The 6747-nt window shown below is 37.0% G+C and overlaps 1 long non-coding RNA gene across 1 annotated transcript in view; it reads right to left on the reverse strand.

Moving 5' to 3' along the window:
* LOC137219858 (uncharacterized) overlaps positions 1-6747 on the reverse strand; it is a 55360-nt gene that overhangs the window by 45683 nt on the left and 2930 nt on the right. The window contains exon 2 of the long non-coding RNA XR_010941283.1: positions 293-392. This is a non-coding gene — a long non-coding RNA (uncharacterized lncRNA). The remainder of the gene's footprint in view (positions 1-292; positions 393-6747) is intronic.

Below are 6747 nucleotides of genomic sequence, written 5' to 3' on the forward strand. Positions count from 1 at the left end.
AGACATTGATAAATCCCCAAAAGACAGGCCCTGTATCCTGATTCACAGAGTACCAGGGAAGTAGTAAAAATCCACACAAATATGAGTAACCTAAGGCAGGGGAAAAGAGAAGCTGTACTCTGAGCCTTGCAGTAGTCACATGATATCAGAGAAGAAATGACTGGGAGGGGAGATTATGCTGACCAAGCTTTAAAGAGGCTTGCATTTAGTACCCCTGCATGGCAGTGAGGAGCAGAATTATGCCCATGCTCCTACATGTGACGTGGATGTAACAGGGAGAGAGCCACCATACCTGAAAGGACTAGGCAGACAGGAATGAAGACATCTCAGTCGCAGATAGTATGGATCAATGACTGAGGACCAGACTGAATGATGGACATCTCAGAAGATACCTGTGTGAACAGATAACATTGAGGACCAGGTGAGTATCTTCCCCTCACCCATTCCTCGGAAACACAAAGACCACCTCCCACCTCCTCACTCCTCTACCTGTCCCCTTCCTTGACTCAAAGGAAGAAATTCCAAACTGGCTGAGATCAGGTTTCCATCCTCTCCAATAAGCTAGGGCTTCAAGAAGAAAATGAGATGAATTATAGAAAAATAAACTTACATTTCCTGTGTAACTGTGTTGTGGACAGATCAATACTCATACCTTAGCATAGTGTTGTTCATATTATTCTCTTTAAGTGTTTAGAGCTATGTATCTATTGATCTATATATCCCTGTTTTACTTTTGTTTGTATTTTCTTTATTTTCTTTTTTTTTAGTAGGTTTGTCAAGGTTTGACCATTTTATTGGCATTTTTCAAAAATTCAGCTCTTGGATTAACCTACAGTCTATTTTTCCTGTCTCTTAAAAGTTGCTAAAGGTTTTATCTTTACTTTTTTCTCCTATATTCCTTTCAGTTGTGTTTTAGTTGTTCTTTTTCTAATTTCTTGACTTGAAAGTTCATTTCTTTCATTTTTAAAATAAAAATATTTACTCTAATGAATTAGCTTCTGACTTAGGGGGATACTGTTTTCTGGAATTTGAAAGTTATGTAGAATTAAAATATATGATACAATGGTGTGAAAGTCAGGAGGAGAGTAAAGGAGTCAAAGTGTTCTAAGATCCTTCCCTCATCTAAGTAGAAGTTAAAAGTGCCAACTAACATGAGTCTTTGATAAATCAAGGATGTATGTTATCATTTATAGGATAACCAATATTAAAAGAAACCCAAATTAAAGGAAAAAATGAAATATAAAATATATTAAAAAGAAGGCAAAAAGGAAAAAAATACAAAGTAGGAGAAATAGAAAGTACATAGTATAATGGTAGGTGTAACAGAAATATATCAGTAATTATATTAATTCTTAATGGCCAGATTTTTTAAAAATGAAGAGTGTCAGACTGGATGAGAAAATAAAACCCAACTATATGCTGTTTAAAAGAGACATCTAAAATTAAAAATACAGAAAAGCTGAAAGTAAAAGAATGAAAAAAAATACCAAACAAACATGAACCCCTAATCCCCCCCAAAAGCTGGTGTAGCTATATTATTAGCAGATAAAACTGACTTTAAGGTAACAAATATTACTTGAGATAAAGAAAGTAAATCCATAATAATAAAAGGTAAAATTCACCAGAAGAGTTAGTAATTCAAAATTTAAATATACCTAATAACACAGCTTCAAAATATAAGAAGCAAACATTGCAAAAAAAGTACAAGAAATAGACAAATGCACAATCATAATGAAAGATTTTAAAACACTTTTTGTAATTGGTAGAAAAAGCAGATGAAATACCAGTAAGACAATAAATGATTTGAACAACCAAATTAAATGTGTTAGACAAGGATACGTTATATTAAAGTATAATAACAACAACCCTAGAATCTCAGCAGTTTGAACACACATTGTGTTCACAAACAACACTGTGCGTATCACATTGTGCGTACCTTTCAATTTAGCAATTTCATTCTTAGATATGTAATCTAAAGAAATTTACACATGAGCACCAGGAAAAATGTATAACATATTTGTTTGTAATAAAAAAAAATCAGAGACATCCTAAATGTCCATTCATGGGACAATGGATAAATTGTGCTTTATTCAAACAATGAAATATTATACAGCAGTATAAATTTATGAAATACAGCTATATGAAAAGATAAATCATAGAAACAAAATATTTTGTGAAAAATCTAGACACAGAAAACTATATATGATATAATACTATTTTTATAAAGCTCAAAACTAGGCAAACTGAACATAATAATGTTTATAGATACATACATTTGTAATAAAACTACTATCAAGGGACTTTCCTGGTGGCGCAGTTGTTGGGACTCCACACTCCCAATGCAGGGGGCCCGGGTTAGATCCCTGGGCAGGGAACTAGATCCCACATGCATGCTGCGGCTAGGGGCTCACATGCCACAACTAAGGAGCCTGCCTGCTACAACTAAGACCTGGTGCAACCAAGTAAACAAATACATAAATAAATATTTTTTTTAAAAAGCTACTATCAAAATGTACGGGAAGAGGTGACAAAGTTTAGGGAAGCCCTATACATATTCTTTTGTATGCATGTTATTATATTAAATGCATTAACTTTAGAGAAGCAAGTTGGTGATCTATTTCTGTAACATAAGACTGTAGTCTCGGGCTTCCCTGGTGGCGCAGTGGTTGAGAGTCCGCCTGCCGATGCAGGGGACACGGATTCGTGCCTCGGTCCGGGAGGATCCCACATGCCGCAGAGCGGCTGGGCCCGTGAGCCATGGCCGCTGAGCCTGCACGTCCAGAGCCTGTGCTCCACAACAGGAGAGGCCACAACAGTGAGAGGCCCACGTAACGCAAAAAAAAAACTGTAGTCTTATACATTCATATATACATATCGATTTCATTTATTTCATTCTCTGCAATTGCTAGAGAAAGAACCTAAGGATATGTAACAAATGTTTAAGAAGGATAACCCCAGGAAAGTGGAATAAAAAGAGTGTGGCCAGCTTCCCTGGTGGTGCAGTGGTTGAGAGTCCGCCTGCCAATGCAGGGGACATGGGTTCGTGCCCTGGTCCGGGAAGATCCCACATGCCGCAGAGCGGCTGGGCCCGTGAGCCATGGCCGCTGAGCCTGCGCGTCCGGAGCTTGTGCTCCGCAACGGGAGAGGCCACAACAGTGAGAGGCCTGCGTACAGAAGAAAAAAAAAAAAAGTGAGGACAGTTTAAGAAACCTCTGGGACAACATCAAGAGTACTAACATTTGCATTATAAGTATCCCAGAAGATGAGAGAAAGGGGCAGAGAACATATTTGAAGACATAATAGCTGAAAATTCCCCTAATCTGAGAAAAGAAACAGACATCCAGGTCCAGGAAGCACAGAGAGTCTCAAAGACGATCAACCCAAACAGGACCACACTAAGACACACTGTAATTAAAATGGCAAAAACTAAATACAAAGAGAGAATAAAAGCAGCATGGGAAAAGTAACAACTTATACACAAGGAAATCCCATAAGGATACCAGTTGACTTTTCAGCAGAAACTCTGCAGGCCAGAAGGGAGTGGCACAATACATTTAAACTGATGGAAAGGAAAAGCCTACAACCAAGAATACTCTGACCAGTAGGCTTTCATTCACATTTGATGGAGAGATCAAAAGCTTTACAGACATGCAAAAACTAAGAGTTCAGCACCACCAAACCAGGTTTACAAGAAATGTTAAAGAGACTTCTTTTAAGTGAAAAAGAAAAGGCCTAGAAACATGACAATTACAAAAGTAAAGATCTCATTAGTAAAGGTAGTAAATCAGCCATGTATAAAACTAATAGGAAGGTTAAAAGACAAAGTAGTAAAATCATTTGCAGTAAGTAGTTAAGGGATACACAAAACAAAAATATGTAAAATATGATGTCAAAAACAGTACACATGGGTGGGGGGAGTAAAATTGTAGGGTTGTTAAAATTCATTTGAACTTAGGAGGTCAGCCATCTAAAACAATCATAGATGATAGACAGATAGATGACAGGTAGGTAGATAGGGTAGACAGAGATCGATTGCTATGTAAATTGTGGGGAATATAGTCAATAACTACGCAATATTTCTGTATGGTGACATATTATAACTAGACTTATTGTGGTGATCATTTTTAAATGTACAGAAATACCAAATCACTATGTTGTGTAACAGGAACTAATGTAGTGTTATAGGTCAATTATTCTTCAAAACCAAATAAACTCTTAGAAAAAGAGATCTGATTTCTGGTTACCGGAGGTGGGAGTGGGGGGAGGGGGAATTTGATAAAGGTGGTCAGAAGGTGCAAACTTCCAATTATAAGATAAATAAGTACTAGGGTATAATATACAACATGATAAATATAATTAACACCACTGTATGTTATACACGAAAGTTGTTACCAGAGTAAATCCTAAACTCTCATCACAGAAAAACTTTTTTCTATATTTTAAAATTTTGTGTCTATGTGAAATGATGGATGTTCACTAAACTTATTGTGATAATCATTTCATGATGTATGTAAGCCAAATCATTATGCTGTATACCTTAAATTTACACAGTGCTGTATATCAATTATATCTCGGTACAACTGGAAGAAAAAAAGAGAGAGACCCCATAAATCTCCCTAGCCCCTTCCACCAGTAAGGAACACAGTGAGAAATCAGTTGTCAGTCATGTGCAACCAGGAAGAGGGTCTTACCATAATCCATCCATGACGGCACCCTGCTCTCAGACTTCTAGCCCCTACACTGTCAGAAATAAATGTTTATTATTTAAGAAAAATATCAACTGGTCATATTTGTGTGGGTCTATTTCTGGATTCTATTCTGTTCCATTGGTCTATGTGTCTATGCTTTCACCAATACCACACTGTCTTCATTACTGTAGCTTTATAGTAGTCTTAAAATCAGATTGTTTGAATTCTTCAACTTTGCTATTCATTTGCAAAATATTTTTGCTATTCTGGTTCTTTTACCTTTCCTTATAACTTCATTATTTTTTTTAATTTAAAAAAATTTTATTTATTTTTTGGTTGTGGTGGGTCTTCGTTGCTGTGAGCGGCTTTCTCTAGTTGCAGAGAGCGGGGTCTACTCTGCGTTGCAGTGCACGGGCTTCTCATTGCAGTGGCTTCTCTTGTTGCGGAGCGTGGGCTTCAGATGCTCGGAGTTGTGGCACATGGCTCAGTAGTTGTGACACACAGGCTTAGCTGCTCTGCAGCATGTGGGATTTTCCCAGACCAGGGATCGAGCCGGTGCTCCCTGCATTGGCAGGCAGATTCTTAACCACTGCACCACGAGGGAAGTCCCCTCCTTATATCTTTAGAATCAACTATATCTACAAAAATTCTGCTGGGTTTTATTATTACAATTGCATTAAATGCATATATGAATTTAAGGAGAATTGACATCTTAATTATACTGATTCTTTTAATCCATGAACACAGTATGAACGTTCTTTGATTTCTTTCAACAGTGTTTCATAGTTTTCAGCATATAGATCCTGCACATGTTTTTTTAGGTTTAGACATTACCTAAGTATTACACTTGTGGGGGACGGGAGCAGGTCAGTTTCCAGTTGTTCGCTGCTAGTGCAGAAATATGATTTATTTTTGTATGTTAACCTTTTATCCTGCAACCTCCTAAATTCACTTATTAGCACTAAGAGTTTTACTAGACAATTATGTCACCTGAAAATAGGGACAATTTTATTCCTTCCTTTCCAATCAAAATGCCTTTTCTTTCTTTTTCTTCCTTACTGCAATTGCTAGGACTTCTAGTGAAATATGAAATAGGAGTAGTGAAAACATAATCTTTGTGTGGTTCCTAATCTTGGGGGTTGGAGACATTCAGTCTTTTACCATTTAGTATGATGTTAGTTCTAGGTCTTGTAGATGCCTTTTATCAGATTCCCTGTTACTCCTAGTTCACTGAGTTGTTTTGTTTTGTATTAAACATTGATGTGAAGACAGTTACATCCTTGCTGAAACTTAATGTACACATTCCATTTGTTCGCTGTCTGTAAAAGTGCAACATTTTTTAAGATAGAAAAGCATAGATAAATAGTGCCATCTCTTGGAGAGACTACCAAGACCACATCAAATGGTACTGTCCATCCTCACGCTTCACCATCTCTCTGCCATTTCAGCAATGTAGTTTCTCTGATGGGGAGCAAGCAAGACTGCTTGCTCACCAAGTCCAAATCAGGCCAGGCAAAGCTCGACTAGTCAGAAGCTCCAGTCACTGAGTCCTCTTATGAAGCAAGTCACACCAGCTGGTCCTCTGGGTCACAGATGGAGGACGTTTCTACAGCTATTAAAGAACCAATGACCTCTATCTGGATAAGACTCTGGGGCTCAAAGTATGATTTTTCTCATCTTGGTTGAACAGAAAAAAATGTGTTTTTTTTTTTTCTTAAAGGAATACAGGTGAACCTCTCAGGTTCATGGCGAATTTTGTCAGTTGGTTTTTTGTTTTGTTTTGTCTTGCATCTATTAATAGGATCAAGTAGTTTTTCTTGTTTAGTCTGTTAATATGGTGTATTACACTAATTGATTTCAAATGTTGAGCAAGCCTTGAACTCCTGGGATAAATGACACTCAGTCAAAAGTATTTTTCTTTTTATATGTAGCTGAATTCAATTTGCTAATTTTTTTTTGAGGATTTTTGCATCTTTGCTCATGAGGGATATTGATTTGGTTTTCTTTTTGTGCTGTTTTTATCTGGTTTTGGTATCAGGTAATGCTGGCTTCATAAAAT

Source organism: Pseudorca crassidens, chromosome 2 (assembly GCF_039906515.1).
Source record: "Pseudorca crassidens isolate mPseCra1 chromosome 2, mPseCra1.hap1, whole genome shotgun sequence".
NCBI lineage: Eukaryota > Metazoa > Chordata > Mammalia > Artiodactyla > Delphinidae > Pseudorca > Pseudorca crassidens.